We start from the raw sequence: 23,757 nt of genomic DNA, 5'->3' as shown, positions 1-23,757 counted from the left end.
ATTTTATTCTTACCTTATATCTTTCAAGGGAGAAAAACAGTCTGAAGAATCATCCTTAAGAACATCACAACATGAATGTAGTATGTCAGTGTGATTGAGAAATTATACAGTGCTGCAGATGCATTCTCTTTACTGCCCCCAAATGGCATGCAGTGTAACTTTGACATGCTAGACATCCTAAACCAGGGACCCCCAATAGGCAGACCGATTATATTTGGCCCCCCAAAATGGTCATCCCAGTGTAATCAAGGTTCGAAATTATTCTATTTTTGTCAAATTCGATATCTGTTTCAGGTTATTATGGTCAATTTGCAGTGTACAAATCATTTATAACTATGTTCCGGACCCCTGACCATCCACTCAACGAAAAAATCGGCCTGTGGCTGAATGTATTTGGGGACACCTGCACTAAACCCAACCCATGGATGCATTGGCATTCTATTACCAGCTGCCCCTGATAGGGTAGTCAAATCTGGGTGCAGATACATGGACAAACATAGATCAAAGGCTATACACTACAGCAGGGGTTTCAAACTTTTGTTGCCCAGGCAAACCAGTGAAATTCTTCCACGAAGCTGTGAGGAAATGTTGCCATTTTTAAGCAAATTTCCAGCAATTCTACACAGTTTGGTATAGAGTTGTCAGACAAGCAAATGTTCTGCAATTCTACACATTTTTCCAGGGCTAAGGCTGTGTTCCTCAGCTCAAACATTAGAAGAAAATCAATGGGCATGTGACATGAATACCTGTTTTTGATTCTCCCTGACTGTCTAGCTTTTATTTGATTTGATCAATATATTTTCTGCATGCTTTCAATCTGGTTTTGGTCATTTAAGTTGACACTCACTGAAAGTACTGCTTTTCCATCCCGAAAATGACCACTTACTGTACATGTCCTGCCTAATTTTTTATACAGAAAAAAACCCCTGTAATTATGTCCAATTACTGCAATTTCCTTCATATTAAAGAGAGAGTTTTGACAATGAAGCCCTTTATCTACTTCCCCAGAGTCGACTGAACAGGAACAGCTAGAATGCTAATTGTTCCTGTAGACTTCCAGTCATTGCACTAATACTTCCTTCATACTGGACGCAATAACATTACAATGGTATCCACAATGGTAATCTCTTACAGCTAGTGATATTCATAAAATAATTATGTTCACATAACCCCCCCACCCCCCCAAAAAGTGTAATTCTAAAATAAAACACTACATCCGCTGACACTTGGAGGGCCACGGACTCCAGTTTGAAAACCCCTGCACTACAGTACAGGACATGCAGCCTGCAGGCTGACAGAAAATATAGGTCAGGAGTATTTGATACAAATATTGTCATATTTGTCATTGCCAAAACTCAAGGCTTAGTGTAAGGTTTTCATTAGGCAAGCATGTCACACAGGCTGTAAACTCACACTCTGGGAAATATTTGAACTTAAGAGCTTGGTAGGTCTCACTCCATCTCATTTCAACATTTAATAACATGATTTATTAACTCAGCTGCAGGAGGGTGATACACTAAACCAGTTAAAATCATTCTACCACTGTTTATTGCTTTTAGTGCCATGATCATTTTTCTACTCAGTCTGTGAGTAAAATAGTTATTGGAAAGCACAGTAGGCTACAAATTATTTTCACGACACTTTAAGGTATTTACCGTAGCACTTTCTGTACACCCAGTGTCACGCCCTGACCTTAGAGAGCCTTTTTATGTCTCTATTTGGTTTGGTCAGGGTGTGATTTGGGTGAGCAAATCACACCCTGATCTGTTTGGCCGGGTATGGTTCTCAATCAGGAACAGCTGTCTATCGTTGTCTCTGATTGGGAATCATACTTAGGCAGCATTTTTTCCCTTTTGTCATTGTGGGAGATATCTTTGTGAGGGGCACTATAGCCCTTGTAAGCTTCACCGGCGTTTTTGTTATGTCTTGTTTTGTTGGCGACATTTTACTAAATAAAATAAAATGTACGCTCACAACGCTGCACCTTGGTCTTCAATGAACGACGGCCGTGAGAGAACTTCCCAACAACAAAGGACCAAGCAGCGTGGCCAGGAGGAGCATGGATCCTGGGCCCGGGAGAAGAGCGAGTGGAGGACATCTTGGACATGGGAGCAGGTTATGGCAGGGGACAAGACCCTGCCATGGAAACAGGCGGAAGTGGCAAGGGAGGAATGACAACGATACCAGGAGTCACGGCAACAAAGTAGGAACGAGAGGCAGCCCCAAACATTTATGGGGGGTGGGGGGGGGGGACACGGGAGATTGGCTGAGTCAGGTTGGAGACCTGAGTCAACTCTGAAGCGGTACTGGTCAGGCACCGTGTTATGCGGTGGAGCGCACGGTGTCTCCCGTGCGGGTTGTGCAGGCTCTGCGCTCGAGACCTCCAGTGCGCTTCCACGGCCCAGTGTATCCGGTGCCTCCGCCAAGTACCAAGCCTCCAGTATGTCTCCCCAGCCTGGTGTGTCCTGTGACTGCTCCAAGAACCAGGCCTCCTGTATGTCTCCCCAGCCTGGTGAGCCCTGTGGCAGCTCCACACACCAGGCTGCCCATACGTCTCCTCCCTCCAGTGATGATCCATGGCAAGAAGCCTCCAGTGATGATCCATGGCATGAAGCCTCCAGTGATGATCCATGGCACGAAGCCTCCAGAGACGGTCTCCAGTCCGGAGCCTCCAGCGACGGTCCCCAGTCCGGGGCCTCCAGCGACGGCCTCCAGTCCGGAGCCTCCAGCGGCGGTCTCCAGTCCGGAGCCTCCAGCGAGGGTCCCCAGTCCGGGGCCAGCAATGACATTTCACTAAATAAAATAAAATGTATGCTCACCACGCTGCACCTTGGTCTTCCTTGAACGATGGCCGTGACACCCAGGAGTACTGTAGGCCTACAAAAGGTTATTCATTGAGGAGACAAATTCCAGGTAGGCCTATACGTCTGGCAACATGTGAACATAACATACCGTATTATAATCTCAATGTGTAATTGGATGCAGGCTTATCAACACACATGACCATTTAAAACCATCCTGCTAAGTTCTTCTCAACTACCTGCAGTCAGTTTAGGTACTCTCTGAGGAGAAGGAGGATACACACACCACACACAGCAACTGAGAAATGGCAGCCGTGGACAAAGATGTGGTGGAGAAGTTTCTCGACAGCAACCCTGACTTCTCCAAGCAATACTATGATGCCAAGTTCCGCCCGAAGGTCATCTCTAACCTTTTTCAAGACAACAAGACTTCCCAAGTGAATATCAGCAGCTTCCATGAGCTGAACATGGTGGAAGAGAGTGAGATCATATTTGACATGGTCAGAGACCTGCAGGACAACCACCAGATGGAGAAGGCTTCAATTTCACGAAACATCTCAGCTTCATGTTTTCGGTCAGAGAAGATGAGCCTGTTCATGCACCGGATGCGTAACGGCACGGCTGGTCACGAGACTCTTCAACGTGCACAAGGACGCCACCCTGGAGGAGTGCCTGGTCCAGCCGGATAGTGAGATAGTCTTTCCCATGGACATTGGCATCGTGGGCCATGTGATCACCACTAAGAAGACTGTTAACATTCCAGATGTCTCACAGGTAAACATATAAAGCGATAGCTCAATTGTGGAGAAACCTTGCGATTTAAAAAAATCACATTCCCAATACAGGTAAGAACCTAATCGCCACTTTACAGTTGATCTCCCAGTTTGTGTTATCTTATACAATTGGACATGTTTATTTCTATGAAATGTAGTGAAGTATTGAAGTATTGCATTCCACTATATAGATGAGAGCATTAGTACTGACAGATTCAGAGGCCTACTTGCCTACTGCCTCTAGATGGCAGCATAAGGCCATCACATTGGTTATACTAATTCCCTCAAAGCCAGGTCAATTTTTATTAGAGCCAATACTTTTAACATTTGAAAATGATTGCCAAGCTTAATTTCATACTTTATATGTTTGTCACGTTACTACTTATCCTCAGTGGACGGCCATCATTGTCCATACCTGTATTAAAATGATTTGTGTTTGCTGTTTTCAAATTAAACCATGCAGTGCCTTTGATTACAGATACATTCGTAGTATCCACATCTAGAACCTTGTTATTCACCAACACTCACAGATAATATATCCTTTATCAAATAATAACAAAGTAATACAGCCAAAGTACCATGATTAGACATGTTTTCCTGTCAATAGACCTTCACAAAGGAAACATTGTTTTGTGAAATAGAGACATATGATTACTCAACTGATATCAAGGATTACAGAGTGTCCAACCCCTGAGAGAGACTGCTCCGTTCACCCTGGTATAGTTGGCAGAATTATTTATGGTAATTAGGGGGAGGATGGTTCGAGCTCTGTGTCTTGCTTTTCCCTAGTGAAAGACAGAGCCAACATTACTGCGATATGTAAGTGTGGCGTGGGATTGCCACGGCAAGGCAGTCCCCTCCCCCACCAATCGGTTGTGCAGGGAGGCATGGCTGCTGGGTGTTACTGGGCCTGCAGGGGATAAAGCCCGTTAATCTCAGCTGAATTAGAGCGATCCTGGATTATTTCTAAAGGTCATAGCTCAAAGCCATTTTCCCCAAAGTTAGCGTAATTGCAAGAGATCTCACCTTCATTTTATTCAAAGTCGCCTGTAATGTCCTTTCCTTTTAATCCAGATGTTTTTCATCATGATACATATTCTCCAGTCAAGAATAGCTCACAATGACACTGAGAGAACAAACCGTTCTTATCGTTAGATGATATGACAGTGAATTCATTTATTCTTGGATTAATATGAGTCTCCATAAAAGCATATTATGTTTTTAGCAAAGTTTAATAGTGTTATCGAAGTTAGTTTTTACATAATAATATAATAATTTGACTTTTTATTTGACTTTTGCTCTAGGGATTCACTGTGACATGCAAGTTAAATGATCTCAACAATGGATTTATGATCAAAAGTAACAATTCAATGTAACAAGATGCAGTACATTGACAGATGCTCGTTTATTAGTTCTAAAAACCTTTTTCTGGATTACCCCTCAGAGCTGCCACTACAGTGACTTTGTGGACCAGATCCAAGAATATCAGAACAAAAGTGTCCTGGCTGCCCCCATCATGAGCGGCAAGGATATGGTGGCTGCTATGATAGCTGTGAACAAGATTGGAGCTCCCCACTTCCCTAAGCAGGATGAAGAGGTAACCTCTCTAACCCTACCCACTCCCCTCAGCAGCTGCGGACTGGGACCAAAAATCGGCCCTGGCATCTCTAACACACCAGCCCATTATTTTCCTTGAGGCCCCCACACCAGCCCATTTTTTTTTTCACGAGGCCCCCCACATTGGACCTTTTTTCCCCCCTTGAGGCCTACATTATTAGCCAAATAATTATAATTTTGTGCAAAAAACCCAAGTTAGACAGGCCCACTGGGCAAAGAATGGACCTGCCAGTCTGCCGCTGACCCTCAGCCTGCTTATGTTGACAGATTAAGCTCAGAAATGCATCACTGCTAAAGTAAGACTGAATGTAGATGTTTTTGCACTTTACAGACTCTGTTGAAGTATCTCAACTATGTGAACTTGATCCTAAGAGTGTTCCATCTGAGCTACCATCACAATTGTGAGACCAGAAGGGGACAGGTAAGACCTCTCCAGATTATATTGATGATGAGGCCTGCTTATATTTCTTTATTACTAAATGATATGCTTTTCCTGCTTGACTCCATAACTACACCTCCTCCCATCCTTATAGGTCCTGCTCTGGTCTGCCAGTAAAGTGTTTGAGGAGATCACAGATATTGAGAGACACTCCTGATGGCAGAGTGAGTGACTAGTGACTAAACAGTACAGTAGACAAATCACCTGTACAGATCTGAGTCCATACACTGCTGTGTCCAATTATGTATTCATACATCAACTCATACAATCTGATTCTAATGACATGCAACTCATTTATCTCCAGGAAGTAAACTTCTACAAAGTGATTGACTACATTTTACATGGAAAAGAGGAGCTCAAAGTTATACCGGGAGTAATTTCATCAATGATGTAGAAAATCGAATTATATACCAGGACATTATCTTATCATATTTACAGTGCCTTGCGAAAGTATTCGGCCCCCTTGAACTTTGCGACCTTTTGCCACATTTCAGGCTTCAAACATAAAGATATAAAACTGTATTTTTTTGTGAAGAATCAACAACAAGTGGGACACAATCATGAAGTGGAACGACATTTATTGGATATTTCAAACTTTTTTAACAAATAAAAAACTGAAAAATTGGGCGTGCAAAATTATTCAGCCCCCTTAAGTTAATACTTTGTAGCGCCACCTTTTGTTGCGATTACAGCTGTAAGTCGCTTGGGGTATGTCTCTATCAGTTTTGCACATCGAGAGACTGAAATTTTTTCCCATTCCTCCTTGCAAAACAGCTCGAGCTCAGTGAGGTTGGATGGAGAGCATTTGTGAACAGCAGTTTTCAGTTCTTTCCACAGATTCTCGATTGGATTCAGGTCTGGACTTTGACTTGGCCATTCTAACACCTGGATATGTTTATTTTTGAACCATTCCATTGTAGATTTTGCTTTATGTTTTGGATTATTGTCTTGTTGGAAGACAAATCTCCGTCCCAGTCTCAGGTCTTTTGCAGACTCCATCAGGTTTTCTTCCAGAATGGTCCTGTATTTGGCTCCATCCATCTTCCCATCAATTTTAACCATCTTCCCTGTGCCTGCTGAAGAAAAGCAGGCCCAAACCATGATGCTGCCACCACCATGTTTGACAGTGGGGATGGTGTGTTCAGCTGTGTTGCTTTTACGCCAAACATAACGTTTTGCATTGTTGCCAAAAAGTTCAATTTTGGTTTCATCTGACCAGAGCACCTTCTTCCACATGTTTGGTGTGTCTCCCAGGTGGCTTGTGGCAAACTTTAAACTACACTTTTTATGGATATCTTTAAGAAATGGCTTTCTTCTTGCCACTCTTCCATAAAGGCCAGATTTGTGCAATATACGACTGATTGTTGTCCTATGGACAGAGTCTCCCACCTCAGCTGTAGATCTCTGCAGTTCATCCAGAGTGATCATGGGCCTCTTGGATGCATCTCTGATCAGTCTTCTCCTTGTATGAGCTGAAAGTTTAGAGGGACGGCCAGGTCTTGGTAGACTTGCAGTGGTCTGATACTCCTTCCATTTCAATATTATCGCTTGCACAGTGCTCCTTGGGATGTTTAAAGCTTGGGAAATCTTTTTGTATCCAAATCCGGCTTTAAACTTCTTCACAACAGTATCTCGGACCTGTCTGGTGTGTTCCTTGTTCTTCATGATGCTCTCTGCGCTTTTAACGGACCTCTGAGACTATCACAGTGCAGGTGCATTTATACGGAGACTTGATTACACACAGGTGGATTGTATTTATCATCATTAGTCATTTAGGTCAACATTGGATCATTCAGAGATCCTCACTGAACTTCTGGAGAGAGTTTGCTGCACGGAAAGTAAAGGGGCTAAATAATTTTGCACGCCCAATTTTTCAGTTTTTGATTTGTTAAAAAAGTTTTAAATATCCAATAAATGTCGTTCCACTTCATGATTGTGTCCCACTTGTTGTTGATTCTTCACAAAAAAATACAGTTTTATATCTTTATGTTTGAAGCCTGAAATGTGGCAAAAGGTCGCAAAGTTCAAGGGGGCCGAATACTTTCGCAAGGCACTGTATGTGCAGCTTTTACACACACAATTACATTTGGGTGCATGTATTAATGAAGTTGATTTGGTACTTTTTTTCTTGGAACTTTGAAGTAATAGTATCATGTTCTTGTCTCCATCTCCCCCGTTCTTGTCAATAACCCTGCTCCGGACCCCTGGGCTCTTGCCAGTGGCCTGCCCCACCTACGTGTCTAAGGAGGGACTGGTGAGCTGAGAAGCCTTCCCTTACTTACTGAAGAATGAATGCATCCAAAATGGCACCCTGTTCAATATGTAGTGTACTACTTATGACCAGGGTGCATGGGGATGGTAGTGTGCCATTCCCGGATGCAGCCCATGTCTTCTCTTCCCTGTACATGGTATCCATGGGCACCAGACAACCAGAAAGCCATTATAGTTAATTACGCAGCTGTCAAACTTACACAGCCTGGAAATGAAATGTACTCTTGCACTGAAATGATGGATAATTGCAATTCTGTGGATATTGTAATTAATCGTGCAGTGCTTTTCATCTGAGTGACCATGATCATCCTCTCCTCTCTTCCATATTTCCTCTTCTCCCCTCCAGATCTGTAACATTATGAATGCAGCCCAGGATTACTTCTTCAGCGTCCAAGTAAGATCAGATCTCTGTCTGATTAGCTCAGTGCTGTCAAATGCACAAATAATTGCTGTTTTTTGTAACTATTTGTATTGGTATTTCTTCACAGTTCCAGTTTAAACAATGATTGAAATACAGAATATTGCACATTTTATACATTCAAATATACCATGTAAAAATGCTTTTTGAAGGATGTAGGAATGTATATGGCCATACAAGAATATGAAATTCTTAAGTAACCTTTTCATAACAAAACACGTAATAAATTACAACAACAAAGTTTTAAAAACACGGCTAGTCTTCAAAATGAATAGAACAATTCTAATAATAAGTCAGTCTAATATTAAACCCTAACAAAGGTAAATAAATTAAATACAAAACTAGGCTAGGCAGTTTGCAGTGGAGTAGAGGGAAATTGCATTGTCTCTACATAGTTAAAGAAAGGCTGCCACCTTCGGTAGAACCCCGTAGGGTATATCTTCTCCAATTTACTAAAGTGTAAGACATTTTTAATCCACGCAAAATGAGGAGGAGAGGGTGATTTCCCCCGAAGTAAAATCAACCTTCTTGCCAACAAATAATGATGTTATGGCAGTAGGAGCAAAATGTACCTGTAGTACTTTAGATATGGTATTAAAGATGGCAGACAGATAGTTATGTAGTGAAGGGCAAGACCAAAACATATGTATCAATAAAGCAGTAGCATGCCGACACCCGTCGCAAACAGGGTCGACGTCAGATCTTAAAGAGTGAATGCATCAATCAAAACAGATATTATCTCTGCTACTGAAGGGGCTATAGTCCTGTGGCCAAGTGGAGTATCATTGTAGTAGACTGATACTGCTATTTCCAGCACTTGGCAATGACTTATCCATACAAAGTATTTCAAATTTTAGTTCCAAGTCATGCATCGCTGAGGACGAACACGTTCAAAGTCAAGGATGTCCGGTTCAAGTCGTCAAATATTGTTTTTGTACTGCTGTGAACCCGATGCAAAGCCATTGACGTCAGATGGTTCCTGTTTCCTTGTCCTGTTCAGAAAGGGCCTGTAGATACATCTGGCTTGACCATTAAGAAGGTGCTGTCCCAGAAGGAAGAAATAGTTGCAGTGGCCACCTTCGACCTCAGGAAAGATGGGAAACCCTTTGACGAGCAGGATGCAACTTTAATGGAGGTATGCTACTCTCAAGTGTTACTGAGGGGGAAGTAGAGCGAAGATACTGAGTCACCGCTGTATAAATAAACACAGGCCATTGACAGCATCTGCATTATTTATTGGTTGGAGTCAAGCCTCCTCCTCTACTCTCCTCTACTCTCCTCTCCTCTCATCCACTCTTACATTAGGGATAGTGCCAGCTAACGCATAATATAACTTTATAGAGCCTTTGAAATATGAATCAATAACATTGTAAGTTACAGTAATCCATTTTAAAATATAGCTTCCCTATCGTTATTGTACCACATCCCCCTCTCAAATCCCGTTTGATAGTGCCTGTGTATACTGATTTTGTGAACCAAGGTCTGAAATACAATAGTCTAACTCTATCGTTGGTCATTGCAGTCTCTTACCCAGTTCCTTGGCTGGTCTGTGCGCAACACAGACGCCTATGACAAGTGGAACAAGCCAGAGAACAGGAAGGACATCTTCCAGGACATGGTGCTGTACCACATCAAGTGCAGGACAAATGAGACCCAGAATGTCTTGGTGGGTAAAGTCAAGTTATTCACACACAGGTGGGGAAAAACAAATTTATAACATGGTAAATAGCCTGCCATACTAGATACGGGGTAATCAATCAATGGTGGAATGTTAGTTACTATCTGTGAGATTTAGACAGAACTTTTTTACAGAAAAAGAACAGTGGTTTTCAGGGAATCCAGAAATGGATTGATATAGCTTTATGTCATCCTAGGTGAACACTTTTGATGTTATTTGCTTTTAGAGGGTTGGAAAGGAGCCACATGAGTGTGAGGAGGCTGACCTGGAAGCACTCCTGGTAAACAACTATTCCATTTATTTTCTATTTGCCTCTGTCGGCTGTCTGGCTGACTGGCTGACTGCCTGGCTGGCTGGCTGGCTGGCTGGCTAGCTGCCTTGGTAGTCTACATAATGCACTTTGTTTCCCTGTTTCCATACAGTCTGAAGTTCTACCGCCCTCTACCAAGTCGGAGATCTTTGAGTTTCACTTCTGTGACTTTGAGCACAGTCATTTAGACCTGGTCAAGTTAGGCATTAAGATGTACTACGAGTTGGGTGTGGTGGACAAGTTCCACGTCCCCCGCGAGGTGAGACATCTCTGATGAAGAAGCATCTTGGCAAGAGTCTCTTGTTCCTACTGTTACCAAGTCACGTTTCTTCCATTACAGATGCATAGTTCTGCTCAATAATGTGTAATAAAGCAACGCTATACAATTCAGTCGTAACAATTGCATGATTAACATTTAATAACTAAATCATGACAGTTTATGCTGGTTATAGTTAATGATTTGATAGGATCCCAATGTAGAAGATGTTAGCTACCCTGGTTACATTGGCTTTATGATATGTGTTTCTGCTATAACTAGCTGACCCATAACTATCCCTATGTATGTTCCTCTCAGACCCTCACCAGGTTCTGTTACTCCCTGAGTAAGGGCTACAGGCGGATCACCTACCACAACTGGAGTCGTGGCTTCAACGTGGGCCAGACCATGTTCACTCTGCTCATGGTGAGTACCTCCTCTCATCTACAGCTAACCAGCATTCTATTACAAAAAGTAAGAGTCCCAAATTGCACCCTCTTCCTCAGGTACTTGTATTACTTGTAGTGCACTCTATAGGGAAAAGGGTGCCCTTTGGGACGTATTAAGCCTTACATTACACAAACCCTCAGGGATAAAAACATAACCTACATTACCGTGGATGATGATACCGTGACAGTTGATACATGTAATACATCTTCAAGCTGTGGCGGCCAGGTGTAAGAGTCTATCTTTACTGCGCTGTGAACCTCCTGACACCAATACCCTCCTTCCATGTAATGTAACGAGTCATCCAAGCGTGACCCTTCCTCTCGCTGCAGTGTCCCTATAATGTATAATCACAGTAAATTCCTCAGATATTCATAACTCGCAGAGGGAGGAGGAGCAGAGAGGAGCGTCAGGCTCATTATCAGCAGCCCTGCGTGGCTGTGTGGCTGTGTAGCTCGGTGGGTCCATGCTTTATTGGTTCTAATGAGGCCTACAGAGCCAGGCGTCTCCATAGGAGCAGGCTGGGAGCGGCGTGGGGGTGGAGAGGGTGTCACTGCAAGGACATTAATAAGAGGCACAGGTGTGGCTCCGTACTGCTTCTGGGGGAAGCTCCATGAATCCTGGCCCTAACCTAATTTCTTGTGTCATTAGACATGTGACCTAACCTAATTTCTTGCGTCATTAGACATGTGACCTAACCTAACTTTCTGTATCTTTGCATTAGACAGGTGACCTGAAGCGTTACTACACAGACCTAGAGACCATGACCATGGCCAACAGCCGGCTTATGCCACGATATCGACCACAGAGGCACAAACAACCTCTACCAGGTGAAGTAATGGAATGACTGTGTTCAAATAGTGTTTGTTGTCCTTCAAATATTCTGAATGTTTGATTTGAGCCTGTCTAGAGTACCAGAGTAAGCTAGAGTAAGTTCAATCAAGCGTAGTTTAAGTATTTGAAGGAAAACCAATACTATTTGAATGCAGGTCTGCTGCCTACAGTGATACATGTACCTGGAAAAGTGTAGAGACAGCAACTGAGAAAGCAATGACTCGTTACTTACCAATGGCTAATCTATCTTTGCAATCGATCTCAATCTTCCTCTCCCTCCTGTGTTTGTCAGGTCTGGAAAACCTCTTGCCAAGCTCCACGGCTCCTCCATCTTGGAGAGACACCATCTGGAGATTGGGAAGACCCTGCTGAGAGATCTTGTGAATGAGTTTTCCTCACAAATGGCGCCCTATCTGTACATAGTGCACCAGTTTTGACCAGAGCCCATAGGGCTCCAGTCAAAAGTAGTGCGCTATATAATGAATAGGATTCTATTTGGGATGCTGCCTGAGCCTCTCTAGGTTCTGACCTGAGAGGGGTAGTTTCTCCCTTGGAGAAGCTAGACTGTGAATGATGCAGTTCTGATGGCACAGAATGTGCCTGGGAGAATCTGCCCACCAGCCATCAGATAATTAGGCAACTTTCAGTGTTCACAACATCACGGAACCATGAACTGTGGCAGGCAGCGGCTTCATACTTCCCTCTAGGGATTGGAATATTTGAATTATCCTCGGGCTTTGTTTGTTATTACTTATTCATACATTTGATATATTATACATATGTGTTGGTATTCCCAGATTCAACAGTACATGTTAAGTTTGAATGTGATAACATAAGTATTATCTTGGTACCTGTTTCAGGCCTTAAATATTTGTCCGAATCTAAGTCGTGCTCAGCATGAGCATGTCAAACATCTGATGGACATCGCCACCATCGCCACCGACCTCGCTCTCTACTTCAAGTGAGTGGGTACCGCTGTATTTCTCAAATATTTTTTAAATGCATGTCCCCATAATACATACAGTACATACCTGAGAGCAGAGAGATGGTCTGTTCGTCCCAAATGGCACCCTATTCCCTACATAGTGCACAGAACCCTATCGGCCATGGTCAAAAGTAATGGACTATATAGGGAATAGATACAGGGTATAGGGTTCCATTTGGACGGCATCCTGAGTCATGGTAACTGAGGATGATTTTTCTCCTGTCTGTAGGAAAATAACCATGTTCCAAAAGATGGTGGACAAATCCAAGACCTACGAGAGCTGGGATGATTGGACCAAGTACATGACACAGGAGACCACTCGCAAGGCGATAGTCATTTAGGTGAATTTCCTAGCTGAGTAGTAGGCCTAGGCATATGAATGTAGTTGTGCCCTATGGAGGAAACTATGGATGCCTTTGTATTATTTCACTTTTCAAACAAAACAGGGTAGACACTAAGACAAAACAGGGTAGACACTAAGACAAAACAGGGTAGACACTAAGACAAAACAGGGTAGACACTAAGACAAAACAGGGTAGACACTAAGACAAAACAGGGTAGACACTAAGACAAAACAGGGTAGACACTAGGACAAAACAGGGTAGACACTAAGACAAAACAGGGTAGACACTAAGACAAAACAGGGTAGACACTAAGACAAAACAGGGTAGGCACTAGGACAAAACAGGGTAGACACTAGGACAAAACAGGGTAGACACTAGGACAAAACAGGGTAGACACTAAGACAAAACAGGGTAGACACTAAGACAAAACAGGGTAGACACTAGGACAAAACAGGGTAGACACTAAGACAAAACAGGGTAGACACTAAGACAAAACAGGGTAGACACTAAGACAAAACAGGGTAGACACTAAGACAAAACAGGGTAGACACTAAGACAAAACAGGGTAGACACTAAGACAAAACAGGGTAGACACTAGGACAAAACAGGGTAGACACTAGGACAAAACAGGGTAGACACTAGGACAAAACAGGGTAGACACTAGGACAAAACAGGGTAGACACTAAGACAAAACAGGGTAGACACTAAGACAAAACAGGGTAGAAACAAAGACTAAACAGGGCAGAAACAAAGACTAAACTAAGACAGGACAAAAACTAAGACAAAGATAAACTATGGATGTCTTTGGCTACAGGTCCAAGACCACATTAGACTTAAAACACAATCCGTCATCAATTATGTTTTCACTAAGGTGTGGAGAAAATAATTGTACAACTGCTTTTCCTACAGACCTTTGAACTCTAACACACTCTATCTGACCTCTACATACTCAGGGCTATGATGATGGCGGCCTGTGATCTGTCTGCTGTCGCCAAACCATGGGAGATCCAGAGCAAGGTAATGCCTCATGTCCACCAAATGCATCAAACTCTTTGTGTTCCGGCAAAAGACTTTCATTGTCAATGGAGTAGTCCCCAAAGCTGCGTTGCACTCTGTGTACTGCATGCATTCAGTATTTTCCACTTGTGCGTTGCTTTACCTTGAGGTGGTACAAATGGAAGTACACACACAGACTCAAACTAGCTAGCTTTTATCTAGTTGAAAAGTGAAGCATATATTTAAAAAATAAAATATTTCACATTTATTCACATTTATTTAACCAGGCAAGTTGAGAACAAGTTCTCATTTACAACTGCGACTTGGCCAAGATAAAGCAAAGCAGTGTGACAAAAACGACAACACAGAGTTACACATAAACAAACGTACAGTCAATAACACAATAGAAAAATCTATGTACAGTGTGTGTAAATGTAGAAGAGTAGGGAGGTAAAGGCAATAAATAGGCCATAGAGGTGAAATAATAGCAATTTAGCATTAACACTGAAGTGATAGATGTTCAGATGATGATGTGCAAATACAGATACTGGGGTGCAAAAGAGCAAGAGGGTAAGTAATAATATGGGGATGAGGTAGTTGGGTGTGCCATTTACAGATGGACTGTGTACAGCTGCAGTGATCGGTAAGCTGCTCTGACAGCTGATGCTTAAAGTTAGAGAGGGAGATATAAGACACCAGCTTCAGTGATTTTTGCAATTCGTTCCAGTCATTAGCAGCAGAGAACTGGAAGGAAAGGCGGGCAAAGGAAGTGTTGGCTTTGGGGATGACCAGTGAAATATACCTGCTGGAGTGTGTGCTACAGGTGGGTGTTGCTAGCGTGAGATAAGGAGGGGATTTACCTAGCAAATACTTATAGATGACCTGAAGCCAGTGGGTTTGATGATGAATATGTAGTGAGGGCCAGCCAACGAGAGCATACATGTCACAGTGGTGGGTGGTATATTGTATAGTCTGGTGGGAAGGTGCGGGCAGCAATCGGTTGAAGAGCATGTACTTAGTTTTACTAGCATTTAAAAGCAGTTAGAGGCCACGGAAGGACTGTTGTATGGCGTTGAAGCTTGTTTGGAGGTTAGTTAGCACAGTGTCCAAAGAAGGGCCAGATGTATACAGAATGGTGTCGTCTGCGTAGAGGTGGATCAGAGAATCACCAGCAGAAAGAGCGACATCATTGATACAGTGCCTTGCGAAAGTATTCGGCCCCTTTGAACTTTGCGACCTTTTGCCACATTTCAGGCTTCAAACATAAAGATATAAAACTGTATTTTTTTGTGAAGAATCAACAACAAGTGGGACACAATCATGACGTGGAACGACATTTATTGGATATTTCAAACTTTTTTAACAAATCAAAAACTGAAAAATTGGGCGTGCAAAATTATTCAGCCCCTTTACTTTCAGTGCAGCAAACTCTCTCCAGAAGTTCAGTGAGGATCTCTGAATGATCCAATGTTGACCTAAATGACTAATGATGATAAATACAATCCACCTGTGTGTAATCAAGTCTCCGTATAAATGCACCTGCACTGTGATAGTCTCAGAGGTCCGTTAAAAGCGCAGAGAGCATCATGAAGAACAAGGAACACACCAGGCAGGTCCGAGATACTGTTGTGAAGAAGTTAAAAGCCGGATTTGGATACAAAAAGATTTCCCAAGCTTTAAACATCCCAAGGAGCACTGTGCAAGCGATAATATTGAAATGGAAGGAGTATCAGACCACTGCAAGTCTACCAAGACCTGGCCGTCCCTCTAAACTTTCAGCTCATACAAGGAGAAGACTGATCAGAGATGCAGCCAAGAGGCCCATGATCACTCTGGATGAACTGCAGAGATCTACAGCTGAGGTGGGAGACTCTGTCCATAGGACAACAATCAGTCGTATATTGCACAAATCTGGCCTTTATGGAAGAGTGGCAAGAAGAAAGCCATTTCTTAAAGATATCCATAAAAAGTGTCGTTTAAAGTTTGCCACAGGCCACCTGGGAGACACACCAAACATGTGGAAGAAGGTGCTCTGGTCAGATGAAACCAAAATTGAACTTTTTGGCAACAATGCAAAACGTTATGTTTGGCGTAAAAGCAACACAGCTGAACACACCATCCCCACTGTCAAACATGGTGGTGGCAACATCATGGTTTGGGCCTGCTTTTCTTCAGCAGGGACAGGGAAGATGGTTAAAATTGATGGGAAGATGGATGGAGCCAAATACAGGACCAGTCTGGAAGAGAACCTGATGGAGTCTGCAAAAGACCTGAGACTGGGACGGAGATTTGTCTTCCAACAAGACAATGATCCAAAGCATAAAGCAAAATCTACAATGGAATGGTTAAAAAATAAACATATCCAGGTGTTAGAATGGCCAAGTCAAAGTCCAGACCTGAATCCAATCGAGAATCTGTGGAAAGAACTGAAAACTGCTGTTCACAAATGCTCTCCATCCAACCTCACTGAGCTCGAGCTGTTTTGCAAGGAGGAATGGGAAAAAATTTCAGTCTCTCGATGTGCAAAACTGATAGAGACATACCCCAAGCGACTTACAGCTGTAATCGCAGCAAAAGGTGGCGCTACAAAGTATTAACTTAAGGGGGCTGAATAATTTTGCACGCCCAATTTTTCAGTTTTTGATTTGTTAAAAAAGTTTGAAATATCCAATAAATGTCGTTCCACTTCATGATTGTGTCCCACTTGTTGTTGATTCTTCACAAAAAAATACAGTTTTATATCTTTATGTTTGAAGCCTGAAATGTGGCAAAAGGTCGCAAAGTTCAAGGGGGCCGAATACTTTCGCAAGGCACTGTATATACAGAGAAAAGAGTCGGCCTGAGAATTGAACCCTGTTGCACCCCCATAGAGACTGCCAGAGGCCCGGACAACAGGCCCTTCGATTTGACACACTGAACTCTGCCTGAGAAGTAGTTGGTGAACCAGGCGAGGCAGTCATTTGAGAAGCCAACGCAATTGAGTATGATGATAAGAATGAGGTGATTGACAGAGTCGAAAGCCTTGGGGCCAGGTCGATGAAGACGGCTGCACAGTACTGTCTTTTATCGATGGAGGTTATGATATTGTTTAGGACCTTGAGCGTGGCTGAGATGCACCCATGACCAGCTCGGAAACCAGACTGCGTAGTGGAGAAGGTACGGTGGGATTCGGAATTGTCGGTGATCTGTATGTTAACTTGGCTTTCGAAGATTTTAGAAAGGCAGGGCAGGATGGATATACTGTAGGTCTATAACAGTTTGGGTCTAGAGTGTCTCCCCCTTTGAAGAGGGGGATGACCGCTGCAGCTTTCCAATCTTTGGGGATCTCAGACGATACGAAAGAGATTTTGAATAGGATAGTAATAGGGGTTGCAACAATTTCAATATTTTTTAGAAAGAGAGGGTCCAGAATGTCTAGCCCAGCTGATTTGTAGGGATCCAGATTTTGCAGCTCTTTCAGAACATCAGTTGTCTGGATTTGGGTGAAGGAGAAGCGGGGGGGGCTTGGGCAAGTTGCTGCAGGGGGTGCTGAAATGTTGGCCGGGGTAGGGGTAGCTTGGTGGAAAGCACGGCCAGCCATAGAAAAATGCTTATTGAAATGATAGATTATCGTAGATTAACGGTGGTGACAGTGTTTCCTATCCGCAGTGCAGTGGGAAGCTGGGAGGAGGTGCTCTTATTCTCCATGGACTTTACAGTGTCCCAAAACTTATTGGAATTAGTGCTACAGAATGCACATTTCTGTTTGACAAAGCTAGCCTTAGCTTTACCACGTGTCAAGTACGGAAAATGCAGGCTAGACATCCGGCAAAACAAAACACATATGTCTGGTGGACATGGGGGATTTAACACAGATGTTTGAAGAATGAAGTCCTGCTGCTATTCTCATATGGCAGCATAGTAACTGCAGAACTACTGTACACTGTTGCTCTCAGCAAAGGATGTGAGAGGAATGTGGAATATCCTTTCTGTAATGGCATTTTGCTCGTGAGGTCTGGATTGCATCAGGAGCAGGCCTTTCATACAACAGTATCTATGAAATCTTAATAGAATATTTCCGTACTAACGAGTGCACAAACAAATGCACTCTTGTTGCTATGGACATCATCATACTGTAAGTTTCATAATCAGTGTTGTGTGTGTGACCATTCCTGTGTGGGCCTGCAGGTAGCGCTGTCTGTGGCTGCAGAGTTCTGGGAGCAGGGTGACCTGGAGAGGACTGTGCTGGAGCAGCAGCCTATTGTAAGAACTGCATGGAGGGAGGGAGAGGGAGAGAGCATTCCCATTGGGCATGTGGTGATGTACTGCCTGTTATGTAGTACACTGAGTCAGAAAGAGCGGTCACCACGGCCCAGTCAACTGGACCATATCCTGACTCACACCGTTTTACCCAGCCAGCTCCCTAGGAGTTTAATAGCATTTGTGTCAGAATGGGACATTTTAGTTTAGGTTTATTTGATTGCTTAAGCTGGAGTAAGTAGAGCCCAGTTGTTGTTTCTATACATTTGCACTACTAATCCCATGATTCATATCTTTCCCCCCAGCTAATGATGGACAGGACCAAATCAGCTGATCTTCCCAAGATGCAGTGTGGTTTCATCGATTTTGTCTGTGCTTTTGTGTACAAGTTGAGTCCCTGCATCTCTATCATGAATCAATAACTACTAGATGGCACTGAAGACCAAGCAAAATATATCTAACTAGTATTTTGAACTGAATGTTTTCCGTTTCTTCATCTACAGTGCCTTGCGAAAGTATTCGGCCCCCTTGAACTTTGCGACCTTTTGACACATTTCAGGCTTCAAACATAAAGATATAAAACTGTATTTTTTTGTGAAGAATCAACAACAAGTGGGACACAATCATGAAGTGGAACGACATTTATTGGATATTTCAAACTTTTTTAACAAATCAAAAACTGAAAAATTGGGCGTGCAAAATTATTCAGCCCCCTTAAGTTAATACTTTGTAGCGCCACCTTTTGCTGTGATTACTGTAAGTCGCTATGTCTCTATCAGTTTTGCACATCGAGAGACTGACATTTTTTCCCATTCCTCCTTGCAAAACAGCTTGAGCTCAGTGAGGTTGGATGGAGAGCATTTGTGAACAGCAGTTTTCAGTTCTTTCCACAGATTCTCGATTGGATTCAGGTCTGGACTTTGACTTGGCCATTCTAACACCTGGATATGTTTATTTTTGAACCATTCCATTGGAGATTTTGCTTTATGTTTTGGATCATTGTCTTGTTGGAAGACAAATCTCCGTCCCAGTCTCAGGTCTTTTGCAGACTCCATCAGGTTTTCTTCCAGAATGGTCCTGTATTTGGCTCCATCCATCTTCCCATCAATTTTAACCATCTTCCCTGTGCCTGCTGAAGAAAAGCAGGCCCAAACCATGATGCTGCCACCACCATGTTTGACAGTGGGGATGGTGTGTTCAGCTGTGTTGCTTTTACGCCAGACATAACGTTTTGCATTGTTGCCAAAAAGTTCAATTTTGGTTTCATCTGACCAGAGCACCTTCTTCCACATGTTTGGTGTGTCTCCCAGGTGGCTTGTGGCAAACTTTAAACTACACTTTTTATGGATATCTTTAAGAAATGGCTTTCTTCTTGCCACTCTTCCATAAAGGCCAGATTTGTGCAATATACGACTGATTGTTGTCCTATGGACAGAGTCTCCCACCTCAGCTGTAGATCTCTGCAGTTCATCCAGAGTGATCATGGGCCTCTTGGCTGCATCTTTGATCAGTCTTCTCCTTGTATGAGCTGAAAGTTTAGAGGGACGGCCAGGTCTTGGTAGATTTGCAGTGGTCTGATACTCCTTCCATTTCAATATTATCGCTTGCACAGTGCTCCTTGGGATGTTTAAAGCTTGGGAAATCTTTTTGTATCCAAATCCGGCTTTAAACTTCTTCACAACAGTATCTCGGACCTGCCTGGTGTGTTCCTTGTTCTTCATGATGCTCTCTGCGCTTTTAACGGACCTCTGAGACTATCACAGTGCAGGTGCATTTATACGGAGACTTGATTACACACAGGTGGATTGTATTTATCATCATTAGTCATTTAGGTCAACATTGGATCATTCAGAGATCCTCACTGAACTTCTGGAGAGAGTTTGCTGCACTGAAAGTAAAGGGGCTGAATAATTTTGCACGCCCAATTTTTCAGTTTTTGATTTGTTAAAAAAGTTTGAAATATCCAATAAATGTCGTTCCACTTCATGATTGTGTCCCACTTGTTGTTGATTCTTCACAAAAAATACAGTTTTATATCTTTATGTTTGAAGCCTGAAATGTTGCAAAAGGTCGCAAAGTTCAAGGGGCCGAATACTTTTGCAAGGCACTGTACCGCCCTCTTGTCTCACACCTCTCCTTCTTCCCCTTTTCTCCCCCCTCCCACCTCCTCCCACCTCCTCTAGGAGTTCTCTCGTTTCCAGGTGGAGATCACTCCCATGCTGGACCGCCTGCTGATCAACAGAAGGGAGTGGAATGCTCTGAAGGAGGTGCACAAAGCCAAGCTGGCCACTCTGGAGGAGGCCAAAGAGGAGGTAGCCGTCGCCACCACCGCAGCCAAGCAGGGTAAGACACACAAGGACACACACACACACACAGCACCAAGAGACACACAGGCAGACACAGGAAAGACCAGGGATTAAGACTGTTGACATTTATTACACAGTGGAATTTATAACATTGGTGAAGAACCTCACTCATAGTAATGACCATATCATTAAGAGATGCCCCAAACGTCCTCTTCAGACATGGAGGAAACTACTAAGAGCAGCTATTTTGGGGGGAATCCAAACATGGCAGACTGTCTCTCAAAAACTTGGACTATCTCTGTTTCAAACAATGTATAGCTTATGCTCTGGGGCTAATTACATTTAATCAATGTGAGATCAGGGCCCATATTCATAAAGCTTCTCAGAGTAGGAGTGCTGATCTAGGATCAGTTTTAGATCCTAATGAATACGAGGAAAAGGACAGGGAGGACCTGATCCCAGATCAGCGCTTCTAGTCTGTGACGCTTTGTGAATACTCTAACCCTGTGTTGTTCCATCTCTCACACAGGAAGTGCAGCCGAAGCAGCCCCCCAGTCAAAGACCTGTGTTGTCAACTAGACTAGAGAGTTCCCAGTCCTGGACCAAAGTGACTATTCTTCTCAGCACCAACTTTCAGTCCCTGTACCCGATATCGATTTACAAGAGCTGGTTAACATTAGCCTAGCATAGCTTTACAGTATGCTGTACACTGGCCTATATATGGAAGGAATTGTATCAGGCTACAGGATCCACAGGATGGAGCAGGGTGTGGACAATGTCAAACACAGCCTATTCCTGTGCAATGAATGTGAATACTTAGGCATTTTAGTGGAATTTACAATGAACTGATTGTCCTCGTTGATTAGGCAATATAAAATTGACTTAGAAATATGGAATTTGGTTAGAATAAAGTGGGTGGGTATCATTTCCAATGGCTAAACATACACTGCTCAAAAAAATAAAGGGAACACTTAAACAACACAGTGTAACTCCAAGTCAATCACACTTCTGTGAAATCAAACTGTCCACTTAGGAAGCAACACTGATTGACAATAAATGTCATATGCTGTTGTGCAAATAGAATAGACAACAGGTGGAAATTATAGGCAATTAGCAAGACACCCCCAATAAAGGAGTGGTTCTGCAGGTGGTGACCACAGACCACTTCTCAGTTCCTATGCTTCCTGGCTGATGTTTTGGTCACTTTTGAATGCTGGCGGTGCTTTCACTCTAGTGGTAGCATTAGACGGAGTCTACAACCCACACAAGTGGCTCAGGTAGTGCAGCTCATCCAGGATGGCACATCAATGCGAGCTGTGGCAAGAAGGTTTGCTGTGTCTGACAGCGTAGTATCCAGAGCATGGAGGCGCTACCAGGAGACAGGCCAGTACATCAGGAGACGTGGAGGAGGCCATAGGCGAATTTGTGTGCTCTTCACAGATGAAAGCAGGTTCACATTGAGCACATGTGACAGACGTGACAGAGTCTGGAGACGCCGTGGAGAACGTTCTGCTGCCTGCAACATCCTCCAGCATGACCGGTTTGGCGGTGGGTCAGTCATGGTGTGGGGTGGCATTTCTTTCGGGGCCACACAGCCCTCCATGTGCTCGCCAGAGGTAGCCTGACTGCCAGTAGGTACCGAGATGAGATCCTCAGACCCCTTGTGAGACCATATGCTGGTGCGGTTGGCCCTGGGTTCCTCCTAATGCAAGACAATGCTAGACCTCATGTGGCTGTAGTGTGTCAGCAGTTCCTGCAAGAGGAAGGCATTGATGCTATGGACTGGCCCGCCCGTTCCCCAGAATCCAATTGAGCACATCTGGGACATGTCTCGCTCCATCCATCCATGATTTAAAAATGAACAGGGTACTTGAGTGTCTCAGCACAAAAAACATTAACGTCACTATTTTTCTATAAACTCAGCCACACGCAAAGCCTCTAAAGTGACAATTCACATGTTGCACCACAGACTGTCCAGGAGTTGGCGGATGCTTTAGTCCAGGTCTGGGAGGAGATCCCTCAGGAGACCATCCGCCACCTCATCAGGAGCATGCCCAGGCGTTGTAGGGAGGTCATACAGGCACGTGGAGGCCACACACACTACTGAGCCTCATTTTGACTTGTTTTAAGGACATTACATCAAAGTTGGATCAGCCTGTAGTGTGGTTTTCTACTTTAATTTTGAGTGTGACTCCAAATCCAGACCTCCATGGGTTGATAAATGTTATTTCCATTGATAATTTTTGTGTGATTTTGTTGTCAGCACATTCAACTATGTAAAGAAAAAAGTATTTAATAAGAATATTTCATTCATTCAGATCTAGGATGTGTTATTTTAGTGTTCCCTTTATTTTTTTGAGCAGTGTATATGTAGACATATATCTTTGATTTCAACAGTGGTTATCCTATGGTTATTAATAATGTACATAAACCTGTAACTCAACTCTCTGCACTGGGCCCTCACTGCAGAATTAAGTCCACAGCATTAGCATCATACCCTCTGCGATGCTGCATCCTCCCTCAGGATATAGTGTGTGTGTGTGTGTGTTAACTGTCCCACTGGGGCCATACATAACAATCTTACAAAACACAGAACGATGCCCGTGAGGGTGGCAACCTAATTGAGCGCGTAGAATGAGAACTGATTGGAAGAGGGGATCAGAAGGCGGGTTTTCCTTTCCTGTAGCGGAGAGCCGTGCGTCACCACTATACACCACACAGCTAGACACGCAGTAGTGAGCACACGCAAGCACTTCGCTAAGCACTGCATTGTAGTGTCGTCACTCGTGATGGTGATGCTGCTGCCTCGCTCTCTGTGTTTCACCAATAGGGGAGAGCTGCAGTCAGGGTTGCCCGTATAGGGCTGTGATGCTCAGCGATGCTCGTAGTGTCTCGTCCTGACACAAGGGCAGCGTAGCCGTATAGAGGCTGAGGCTGCAGAGGAATGAGAGACATCCAGTTAAAGAATATCACACTGATGTGTGAACCACATGCAAGAAGAGCGGAAAACTGGCCAGTGGCTCCTTAAGATACATGCTAGTCA

The 23,757-nt window shown here is 43.5% G+C and overlaps 1 pseudogene; it reads left to right on the top strand.

The window, feature by feature from the left end:
* Window positions 1–3,106: 3,106 nt before the first annotated feature.
* Window positions 3,107–23,157, top strand: LOC139365911 (rod cGMP-specific 3',5'-cyclic phosphodiesterase subunit alpha-like; annotated as a pseudogene).
* The last annotated feature ends 600 nt before the right edge of the window (window positions 23,158–23,757 follow it).

The sequence above is a fragment of the Oncorhynchus clarkii genome, chromosome 14 (assembly GCF_045791955.1).
Source record: "Oncorhynchus clarkii lewisi isolate Uvic-CL-2024 chromosome 14, UVic_Ocla_1.0, whole genome shotgun sequence".
Taxonomy (NCBI): Eukaryota; Metazoa; Chordata; class Actinopteri; order Salmoniformes; family Salmonidae; genus Oncorhynchus; species Oncorhynchus clarkii.
Note: the sequence above shows the minus strand (reverse complement) of the source record. Positions and strands in the feature narration are given on the sequence as shown.